Below are 11,498 nucleotides of genomic sequence, written 5' to 3' on the forward strand. Positions count from 1 at the left end.
AACCCAACCCCCAGACTTCCTGTTGCGCCTCATCTCTCTGGAAAGGACCTGGAGAAGGTTCTAGAACTGGTTCCTCCCAGCTTATAAGAACTGCTTGTTAAGGTTTTAGGAATTGTGCCAGCCATTTGGCCATCCTGAGAGGATTTACACCACGAGAATTGGCAGATGGTACAGACCAGGGCCACGCCCCTCCCGCCCTGGGCCAGTTTGTTGCCCAGGTACTGGAATCAGTATTGACCCAGTAATCTGACTGAGATGCTGTCTCCCTGAAGGTTCTGGTCGTGCTAGGCCTGGAAGGTCATGGTTCAGTGTCCCTCCGAAGTTCCAGAGGAAGCAGGCTTGGAGGCCCCTTGGAGAAATCTGTGGCCCAGGCTTTCCGATGCTCAGACCAAGCTCCCTTTGGTCCTCAGGTTTGAAAACAGCTTTAATGGAGGCTGGAGATGACTTGAGGATCCAGCCTCAAGCTTGAGGAAGGAGGAATTGCTTTGATTGACAAGATGAGGTGGGCAGGCGGTAGGAACTCAGGAGACCACAGGAGGCCATTTAGGAAGGGGCTCCTGTCAATAACCTAGCCTGTTTCCCTGCCTATTTCTCAGGCAGCCATGTAGAATCAGAGAAAGGGAGGCTGGTACATAGGACCATTCTGGAGATGTCATTTTCATCACACAGCCCCACCTTGTTCTTTTTTTTTTTTGTCGGTCGTGGGGCTTGAACTCTGGGCCTGGGCACTGTCCCTCAGCTCTTCAGCTCAAGGTGAGCGCTCTACCACTTGAGCTACAGCGCCACTTCCGGTTTTCTGGTGGTTTATTGGAGATAGGAGTCTCATGGTCTCTCCTGCCTGGGCTGGCTTTGAACCGTGATCCTCAGATCTCAGCCTCCTGAGTAGCTAGGATTACAGGCGTGAGCCACCAGCACCCGGCTGACACGGCCCCACCTTGTAACCCCAACCCTAACTGCTGATCTCTCCACCATCGCCTCTTAGGCCTGCAGTTTTCCCCTGCATCAGTGCTGAGGCTTTAATCCCTATCTTTACCCAAATCACTCCTGTGTCCTGGTCACTGTCTCTGGATGTCCTGAAGGCACCTCAATGCAGCAAGTCCAAAATAGAAATGATCGACTTCCCACACGTCTTTCCCCATCTGAGTAAATGGCACGCTCCCCCACAGGGCCTTTGCACTTGCAATTCCCCCTGTTTGGATAGCTCTTCCTCCAAACGCCCCTCACCTCCCTCAGGTGTCTGTGCAGATGTCACCTCAGAGACATCTTCCTTGGCCATCTTCTCTAAAATGGCTCTCTCCCTCCTCCTCTTCCTCCTCTCCTGGCCTCTTACTCAATATAGATTTCCTTCTTTGTCATTATTAACAGAGACAGAAACTCCCCATCTTTTCAGCACAGCAGTCTCCAGGATCTAGACGTTCCTTGGGGGTTGAGACTGAATCTGTTTGACTCACACAGTGCTGGACACTTAATTTCTCAGTAAGTGTTTGTTAAATTAACGAATCTACCTGTACCCAATGCCCTTCTCAAATACTCTTCCCATCTGCCCCAGTTCTTCCTTCCCTTGCCTGCCTGCCTTCCTCTCCTTCCTTCCTTCTTCCCTTCCTCTCTCTTTCTCTCTCTCTCTCTCTCCCCCTCTTTTACTTTCTTTCATTGTCAGTACTGCAGCTTGAACTAAGGGCCTGGGTACTGTCTCTTAGCATTTTCACTCAAGGCTGGCACTCTTATCACTTGAGCCACAGCTCCACTTTTAGCTTTTGGGTGCTTAGTCAAATACAGATCTCATGGACTTTTCTGCCTCGGCTGGCTTTGAACTGGGATTCTCAGATCTCAGCCTCTTGAGTAGCTAGGAGTACAGGAGTGAGCCACCCAACTCCCTGACTCCAGTTGTTTCTTTCTTTTTTTGGTTTTTTTTTGGTCCGGTCGTGGGGCCTGAACTCTGGGCCTGGGTGTTGTCCCTCATCTCTTTGGCTCAAGGCTAGTGCTCTACCACTTGAGCCACAGCACCACTTCCAGCTTTTTTCTTTTTGCTTATGTGGTGCTGAGGAATCGAACCCAGGGCCTCAGGCATGCAAGGCAAGCACTCTACCACTGAGCCACCTTCCCAGCCCCCCCTCCAGTTGTTTCTTAAACAAACATGACTGTGATTCTTTGCTATCCAAAACCATTCAGAGAGAGAGCATTTTTTCTTTTGAAACAAAACCCACCTCCGGTTTTGATTACAAGGCCCGCCGTTGTGTGTTTCCAGCCTAACTTCCCACTTCACATAGCCTCCCCCAAACATACACCACACTACCACATGCATGTGCATACATGGACACATGGACACACATGCATGCACAGAGCTTGAGTCAGTGGTTCTTTATCTGGACTCTCACTTCTGGGTGGTTTCTGCATTCCTCCGCTCAGTAGTCAGCATTGCTGGTGCAGGCGCTGCGTGTCAGACTCTTGTGCTAAAATGTCCTGGGGGACGTTAGCCCCCTCCCTTCTCAAAATGCTGCGTGTCTGGCAGGACAGGAGGCCCTGAAATCATCATTCCATCTCTATCTCCTCCTTACTGACCCTCCCTGCCTGTGCCCAGCCTGGACTCCAGGGACCCCATAAAGAGCCCTGGGACCTTGCTGGCCTCTGACTGTAGGATGGCCCCTTATGGAAAAGGGTGAATTTGGGTCTATCCCTTCCCTCAATCTTCGTTCCAAAACTTCTAGATGGTGGGATGGGTGAGCCCCCTCTGGGTCCCCAGGGCATGAATGGGTAGAGGGCTCACCAAGTGACTCAAGGCTGCTCTGTCCTCTGGAACTTCTGAGTCTTGGCCCTCTTCACTTCCAGGATCTAGGATCCAAGAAAGAGTGGTGGTGTTTAAATGACCATGAGTTAGACGCCGAACTTGCCAGAGTGCTGTGGGTGTCAGGGATCCTTGGGAATGTTGCCTGACTGACTTTGGACTTGAGCATGTAAGTATGCCTGTGCTATTCAGACACAGCGCTGGCTCCAGCTCCGGTGGTCCTGCCTGCACTCTAACTGGAGTCTCTACCACAGCTGTAGACTGTGAGAATCTATCTCACCGTGGGAAGGCCCATTGCCCAAGACAGATGAGTTGCCCTAAGCTCTCCGCAGAGCAAACAGTCAACCAGTGCTACACGCCCTCCCTGGTAACAGCCCATCCTCTCTGGCCATGGCCTCCCCAGAGCCATCAAGCACCGGCGGGTGGGTGCTCTGGCCGCTGCAGAGAGGGTCGGGCATGCTCAGGGGAAAGATGCCTTCCTGTGAGGAGAGGGCCATGCAGAGCCCTCCCAGTGCCCAGAGAGGGCACACAGTTGCTCACCCGCACTGCGATCGCACTCATGGCCACACACTCACACAGATGCACTTGCAAAGATGCCTGGTGACAGACAGCCAAGCACATAGCACACTGACAGGCTCGCAGATGCACACAGGGGCTGGAACATGAACACATGAAGACACAACTTGGCCATCTCATCTGTAGGCTCCTTCCTAAAAATGGGGCTGTGCAAAGACTCCCCCAGCCTCACAGAGGCCAGCACAGAACACACGCTGTACCCCCAGGCGCGCGCTTGCAGACTCACCAGCAATGCACACGCACAATGGCACGATGCGGTTGCACTTGGGCCTCAGCTGCCTTTGAAATTCAAATCTGAGTTCCCTTCCTCCACTCAGTGGCCCTGTGGCCTGGGCACCCGCTGGCTCTGAGCTCATTGTGCCCCTGCCCTTCCCTAGCAAGCGGAAATTAAAATTCATTCCAGGGGAGCCCTGGCCAGCGCAGGGCACAGAGGGCCTTCCTTGGCGGTAGGGGCCCTTTGTGAGTGGGGAGCCACATGGAGCCTATACTGGGAGTGCTTCTGGGTGTCCTCTCCACTATGTGACCTTGGCCTGACCCTGTGCCAGAAGTCTTGGGGTTCCCACAGAAGAGGACTGACCACAGCAAAGGCAGGCACAGAGCTGGCCATGCCAGCTGGCAAAGTGAAGCATGGTTAAGGTTTTGGCCTACAAACAGGAGGGGCTGCCCAGAAAGCTAATGCACAGGTCCCTGCTTGCAGATCTGCAGTTCCACACCACATGCTCACCTAGGCCCACAGCCATCACAGATGCTACCCAGTGGTGTCACTCACAGACCCCACTTGAGGCCCGGAACCTGCGGGTTCTCCAGAGATCCTACAGCAAAGGCAGGCAGCGACACACACCAAACACCAACACAAGATGTATCACAACCAAGCCTAAAAAGCCACATACACACCAGTGCCCAACACACAAATGCCTACATTTTCCCTCTGTACACACACACACACACACACACACACACACACACACACACACACACAACAGAAGGATATATCATACTCTGACATCACACAAACTGCAAGGACACAAAACTACAGGTCTGTCAACCCCCATTTTCCCTGAGACTGAGTGGATATGAGCACCCCAGTATAATACTGTACATGCCCATGCACAGAAAAAGTAATGTGCTCACACACGCATGCACACGCATACACACACAAACACACACACACACACACACACACATCAGAGATCCCAGTGCCAGGACCAGCTCCTGACGTACATAAGGCCTAGGCAAAGCTACTGAGGCACACCATATACACACACAGACTCTCCCCCTACACATTGACGCACACAACCACCCACTCGTGTACCCGAGCTCAGCCCCACTCACTCCCACTCTGACACAGAACACTTGCTCAGCCAGGCACGCTGGGCCCCTCCTTTCCAATCACAACACTCAGGAGCCCTCTCCCCTTCCCCACTCCACTCCACTCCCAGGCCTTCCCCTGGGCTGACCCTGGTCAGGGTTGCACCAGGGCTGGTAGAGAGCTGGAAGGCCCACTCTTACCCAGCACTGGATGACTGGAGCAGCAGCAGCGGCTACTGCCAGTGCACCTCCCTGTCTGGACATATTGCTGGGGAGTGTTGCTGAGCTGAGGTGTCAGTGGTCCCGGGCCTTGACCACAGCCCCCTCAGCAGCCCTGGCCACCTGCCCCTGAATCTGGGCTGAGCACTGGGAATCAGTTCCCCCGTCAACCCCCCCCCACTCTCTCACCCTGAGGGAGCTGATCTTCTCTAGAAGATCAACTCTAATCCTGAAATAAATTGTTTTCCACAGCTGGTGCTTGGTTTGTCCTCTGAGGGTTGGCAAGGAGGACGAGACTGGGCCAGGACTGAAGCTGGGTTGAAGCTGCCTCACATGCACCCTGAGTGAGGCAGAGACCCATCCCGCTGGGCTCTCTCTAAGCCAGTTTCCCCATCTGTGCAATGGGGCAACCATACCAAGTTGAGCCTTCTGAACCAGAAGTGAAAAGCAGCAGCACAGAGTCTGGCTACAGAGGGGTTTGGCAGCACAGGCTGGCTCCCCCAATGTCTAGGTCATTGCACCTTGCCTGCTCTGTCCATTGTGTCCTGCTTGGCATGGAGCCAGTTCAGCAGGACCCAGGGAGGGCACAGCCCAGGCAGAGGACCTGGGGCATCCCAGACAGGGGAACAACTGGCCCTTCTCAGCCAGTATGCCATGTTTGTGGAGAGTCCTGGCCCCTCCCCTTCTCTTGTGCCTCCGGTGGACAGGAAGCTGCTGTTGGCATGTCCACTGGCCTCCCATGTGGTACTGCTGTCACTGGTTATCTAGAGTGACTGCTAGGGTCTGTCCTTCAAATGTGCAGCAGGGGACTTTGGGATTTATATGACCCTAGCCTAGAGCTGGATGTGATGATAAAAATGGGGAAGCGGGAGGTTGTGCCCTGAAAAGGTGTGTGTGTGTGTGTGTGTGTGTAACTTTTTCTTGGCCAGTGCTAGAGTTTGAACTCAGGACCTAGGTGTTATCCCTGAGCTTTTGTGCTTAAGGCTAGCACTCTACTACCACTTGAGCCACAACTCCACTTCCTGCTTTTTGGTGATTAATTGGAGATAAGTCTCATGGACTTTTCTGCCTGGGCTGGCTTTAAACTGCAATCCTCAGATCTCAGCCTCCTGAGTAGCCAGGATTATAGGCGTAAGCCACTAGGCCCAGTTTGTGTGTGTGTGTGTGTGTGTGTGTGTGTGTGTGTGTGTGGTTGTATACTTGCAAATCCCAGAAAAGCCTACAGAGTAGGGACTGATTGGGCCGTGTGTGAACAGGGGTTATCTGACATGCTGGACCATGTACTTATGTGTGTGTGGCAGAAGTACAGAAGAGCTTCTAAAAAGGGAAGGGAACCCTGTAAATAAGATCTGGAAGATTATACCTGTAATTCTCAGTACCCAGTAGGCTGAGATCTGAGGATCACAGGTCTAACCCAGCCTAGGCAGGAAAGTCCATGAGATTCTTATCTCCAATTAACCACAGGAAAATAGGAAGTGGATCTGTGGCTCAAAGTGGTAGAACACTAGCCTTGAGCAAAAGAGCTCAGAACAGCACCCAAGCCCTGAGTTCAAGCCTTATGACTAACAAAAAAGAAAAGGAAAACTTATCTGGACTCAGTTTTTCTTCAGGGATCCAACATGCACGCTGTCCTGGTCACATGGGCAGGACCAGAGCATGGGATTCCTGTGGCAGCAGCCCATACTTGGGATCCTTTTAGGCTCTTTTCGAAATGGTCTCAGCAGATACAGCTCTCCTTATAGGCTTCTGTGTGTGTGTGTGTGTGTGTGTGTGTGTGTGTGTGTGTGTAGCTAGAAAGGGATCGAGTTCAGGACCCCCAATTCTGAGTCATCTCCACATCTTCAGTCTGAAAAGAACACATATTCATGCAAATGACAGGACCCTGGGCACAGCTCTGTATGAAGTTCCCTGCCATTGTCATCTCTGTGGCTTTGCTAAGTTGAAATCATGATTTATTTTTCAGAAGGGAACACTGAGGCATGGAGAGCATAAGTGACTTGCTTAAGGTCACAAGACTGGTGAGGGATAATGTTAGGATCCAGATCACCCCAGAGCCTGAACTCTTTCTGGTTCATCCTGTGGGAAATGCAAAGGCTCCTCCACTGGCAAACATTGTATTAAGGGTCACAGACAGGAAACTGAGAGAACAGGTCCTCTGCTCACCCTACCAACCATTCATTCACTCAACAAGCACTAACCTTGTGCTGGCAGAGTGCTAAGTGCCAGCTGTGTGTGGATGGACAAGGTGTCAGCCTTCACAGAAGTCACAGCTCACAGCGTGTTTATGTGTGTGTGTGTGTGTGTGTGTGTGTGTGTATGTATGTAGGGGAGGAATGGCAGGTGATATATAAACAAAGAACATGTCTTCAGAGTGGTAAGTCCTACCAAAGAAACATAGTGAGGGTATGGTATGGAACATCTCGGGGCGCTGTTTTAGAGGACTCCTGAAAGAAGTAATGCTGGAGTTGAGCCTTTCCTGATAGAGTTTGCCAAGAACAGCAAGGAGACTGTGTGACTTGCAGGCATAGTGTGGGGTGGGCCTAGGGAAGCAGAGATGGGTCTGGAGAGACTGATAGTGGCCAAGGCATTCGGGACCTGGGAGGCCTCCTGCTATAGTGCAGGGGAAGCTCAGGGGAGCCTAAGATGGCCTACTAAGTTACATCTGGGAGGTTTGGCTGAGTAGGCCCAAGAGAGGGGACCTTGTGGGGAAGGTAGGAGTAGGAGCCCAGAGATGAAGTCCCAGCACTGGCTGATGGTGGCCAGATGATGGTCTTGGCAGTGAGGATGTGAATAGAGCAGAATGGAGATATTTTTGGAGATAGAAACAACTGCTGAACTTGCCGATGGACTGGATCCCAGTACCTAGAACATAGCAAACCCTCAGTGAGTACTTGTTGAATGAATGTAAAAAGGAACCTTCTTGGTGTTACTCTGTAAATACTCCTGCATGACTTCTAGTGTGATGTAAGTATGGAAATTACCCAAGACCCTAAAAGGTTTCACCATCCTTTGCCCAAGGGGTTTGAGGCCAGAGAACACAGGCTACACACAAACCAGGCACTGGTCCTCTGGAGAGATTGGCTAGGGAGAAATGAACCCTCTCTTCCTTCCCAATCTAAAGCGTGCGTGCATGCACACCTGCACACGCACACAGACACACACACATAAAACCCTTCAAGACAAACAAACAAAAAAAGACAAACATCCTGCCAAGATTGGGCCTAGCCCATTTGACATCTGCAGCAGCAAGTAGGGAAGCTAGCTTTGCAGGATTTCTTGCAGGTGTAAAGGATTCTCTAGGATAGCCCTTCAGGATCCATGACACTTAGAGTAGTGAGGCATTGGTTCGGTGAGCCCTGAGGTAGACCTTGGTAAGAGGACTGCCACATGGTGTTGAGTGTCTATGGGGACATAGGCTCAGTTCCTAACAAATCAATATCCAGGATGTGTATGGGGCTGGAAGACAACCTGATACCCAGAGCTTTGAGTGGCCCTGGAGTGCCAGGCTGAGTGGCCTTGGCAGGCAGGGGTTGAGTGGGGGGTACACTAGGTCCTACTGGCTGGAAGGGAACCTGCCTAGGCACTGGGCCAAATAAATCATTGGGAAAGGAAGAAGAACATTTTCTCATCTGTTTAAAGGGCAATGAAGCATATCGGCGCTGGCCCAGTGGGAGGCAAGGCCGAGGCCAGGTGGGTGAAACGAGGGGAGCTCTGTGGCCCCACCCACCCGTCCTCCCATGAGCCTCCCATGAGCCGCCCCACTGGCTTGAGCTTTGACGGCTGTGTTTTCTCCTAACTGGGCTGTCGGGGGTTGTTATTACTAACAGCAGCAGCAACAAATATATTGTTTAATTAGTGATACAAGCATTATTTAAAAAGGGCCCTTTTCAGGGCCTAGCCCTTGCCAATCTGTATTTTCATCTCTGGAATCCAGGCTGAGATGCTTTATACCATTTTACAGATGAGCAAACTGAGGCCCAGAAAGCTGAAGGGACTTCCTCAACGTCACCTTAGCGTGGCAGTAGGAAAGCAGGGTAGGAACCTTGGCCTCTAGTCCTTTCAGGATTGGTCCCCTCCATCTCATTAGAGGTGACAGAAGGGACCGCGATGGGGCCAGATGACCGGGGTCACTGTCCAGGGGTGTGGTGGGGGTGGGGGAGATGCAGGGGGATGTCCTACCACTCTGCCCAAGCTCTCGGTATTCAAGTTGTACGAGGTGCCCCTTCTCTGCCTGATTGCCTGGAGGCCCCTCCTGGGGCTAAGATTTGTTCTTCCCACCCTGCCTGGGCTGCTCAGAGAAGTAATTTCTCTTCAACCAGCTGGATTTGAATATGGAAATGATTTGTAATTACTCCAAGTCCTGCCAGGGGGGGCGGCATTCTCATCAGAGTGAGTATGGAAGGGCAGGGGCTCCTGGGGAAGGAGATAGGGAAGCCCTGACTTGGGGAGTCACCACTGGGGGGAGAACTTCCAGAGAGCCCTAGTCCAGGCAGCCCTGCATACTCCCTAGGAGGCCTGGCTCTCACCACCTGACTCCTACAAGCCTTGCTGACCTATCCAGTCTGCTCTAAGACCACAGGGAATGGGGTACAACTCTGCCAGTCCCTCACTTTGTTCCACTACCTGTCTTCCCTAGGGAGTACATTGCTGGTGATGAATGAATGGGATCAAGAAGTCAGAGGTCTATTAAGGAACTGAGAAACAGACAAAAACTGGCTGCTAAAGCCAGCCCCTCCCACCGCCCCCCCCCAGTCAGGAGGTTGGTGGGGGGGGGGAGAGAAGGAAGGTCTTAGGAATCCAGCTGCATCACATCTGCAAGAGACCTGCCTGTTTCTCAGAGCACTGGATCTCTAGTATGCAAATAATCATGAATATTCATAAAAGAGAAGCAGGCTAACTGTAAGAGAGCAAGGGGCTGGAGCCCTGGAGGACAGTGTCCTGGAGACTTCCAGTATCCTGATGGGCAGTCTATATCTTGGTCACACTCCCCACTTTTGCTTAGCAACCCTCTCATAGTACCCAAGGAGGAAGGGGCCCAGGATTTCCCACTGTGCCAGGCGGGCCCTCAAGACTGCAGATGACAGGGCCCGCCTGGCTCAGCTTTCACAGTAGCAGCTGAGCCTTCAAACTCAAAGATGCCAGGGTGCCCAGCAAGAATCCAGGAGCTCTGCCAGCCAGTGCTAGGCCCAAGGCACTGGCTTCCTTAGGTTCCCATAGGGAAAGGGAAGGTGTCAGCCTAGCCCTCCTCCCTGCTTCATACAGTCTCATAAATTCCCTTAAGGTGACAGGTGAGGTTCCTTCATCGCCCCTTATTACCTCCCTCCATTAAAGTCGATAATCTCTCACAATCACTCACCACAAATGTCACTGCCAGTGCTGAAGAGGGAGGGACAGAGTAAAGGAACAGAGGGCGGCTCTCTTTGCCTGTCTTCTGCCTCCAGGGAAAGGTAGGTTTTTCTCCTCTAGTCTCATTCTCTAGGGTGACTAAACTCAAGAGGTAACCGTGGCAAGGTGGTTTGGGGTTGGGTGGACCCGAAGACTTCCTTGCCTGCTCCTGATTGCCCCCCTCCTGGTAGACAGCCAACAAAAGTATGTCCTGAAGCCATCCCACCCTCACTGCAAAGCTGCCCCCTGCTGGCCTCTCTGACCAAAGCCATCAAATTAACCTACTTGTTCTGGCTGCAGTGGTGTGTCCCCAGTCTGCCCACCTTCCTGGTGGCAACAAGCCCAGGCCATAAACCACCTGACCGGGGCCTTGAGCCATGGGCATCTCCCTGGGTACTGCTTCAGCCTTGTGGGCTCAGGCCCCACCCAACTGTTCCTGGGCACAATGCCAGATGGGGAAGGGGTGGGTCTGTGCATCTCCTTGGCTTCTACACAAACAGATGCAACATGGGGGCGCCCCTGGCACCGGGAAAGGCACTTGTGAGAATAGATTCTCAGGAAAACATGGCACACTGTACACGTGAAGCGTGCCCGTGCCTGAGGACATGCAACATCGCAGCATTGACACCAGGGTATGCATCCAACATGACACACTGCAGTGTGCACATGTGGCACCGGTGAGCCTGCATGCTAGCTATGTGCCTCCCTAAGGTCCAGGAGCAAGCAATCCGAATTCCGCACTTGAGCACATGCCAATACACTGTGCATACGTGTAGCACTTACATGCACAAGCCAGGCCACATCGCAGTGCACACGTAGGGCACCTGTATGCTTATGCAAAGTTCAGCGCACACGAGTGGTACCTGCATGCCGGGGACATGCAATATGCAATGCATACGGGGGAGGAGGGGGTTGAGAAGCAAACGTTTCAGCCTCCAGAGCCCAGGAGACCCCGGTGGTGCAAGATGACTCTGGCCTTGGGTATCGCTGGAGGGGCGTCGTGGATCGCCTCATTCTGCGGTCCAGGAGGCCACGGGCGGGGCGGGGGCTTACCCGGGGCTTCTCCCGCGCCGGCGCCAGGGGCCCAGGGCGGGGAGGGGGAGGGCGCGCTCGGCTCGGCTGGCGCTGCTCCCCCCTCAGTGAGTACTTGTTGAATGAATGTAAAAAGGAACCTTCTTGGTGTTACTCTGTAAATACTCCTGCATGACTTCTAGTGTGATGTAAGTAT

Source organism: Dipodomys ordii, unplaced genomic scaffold (genome assembly GCF_000151885.1).
Source record: "Dipodomys ordii isolate 6190 unplaced genomic scaffold, Dord_2.0 Scaffold51, whole genome shotgun sequence".
NCBI lineage: Eukaryota > Metazoa > Chordata > Mammalia > Rodentia > Heteromyidae > Dipodomys > Dipodomys ordii.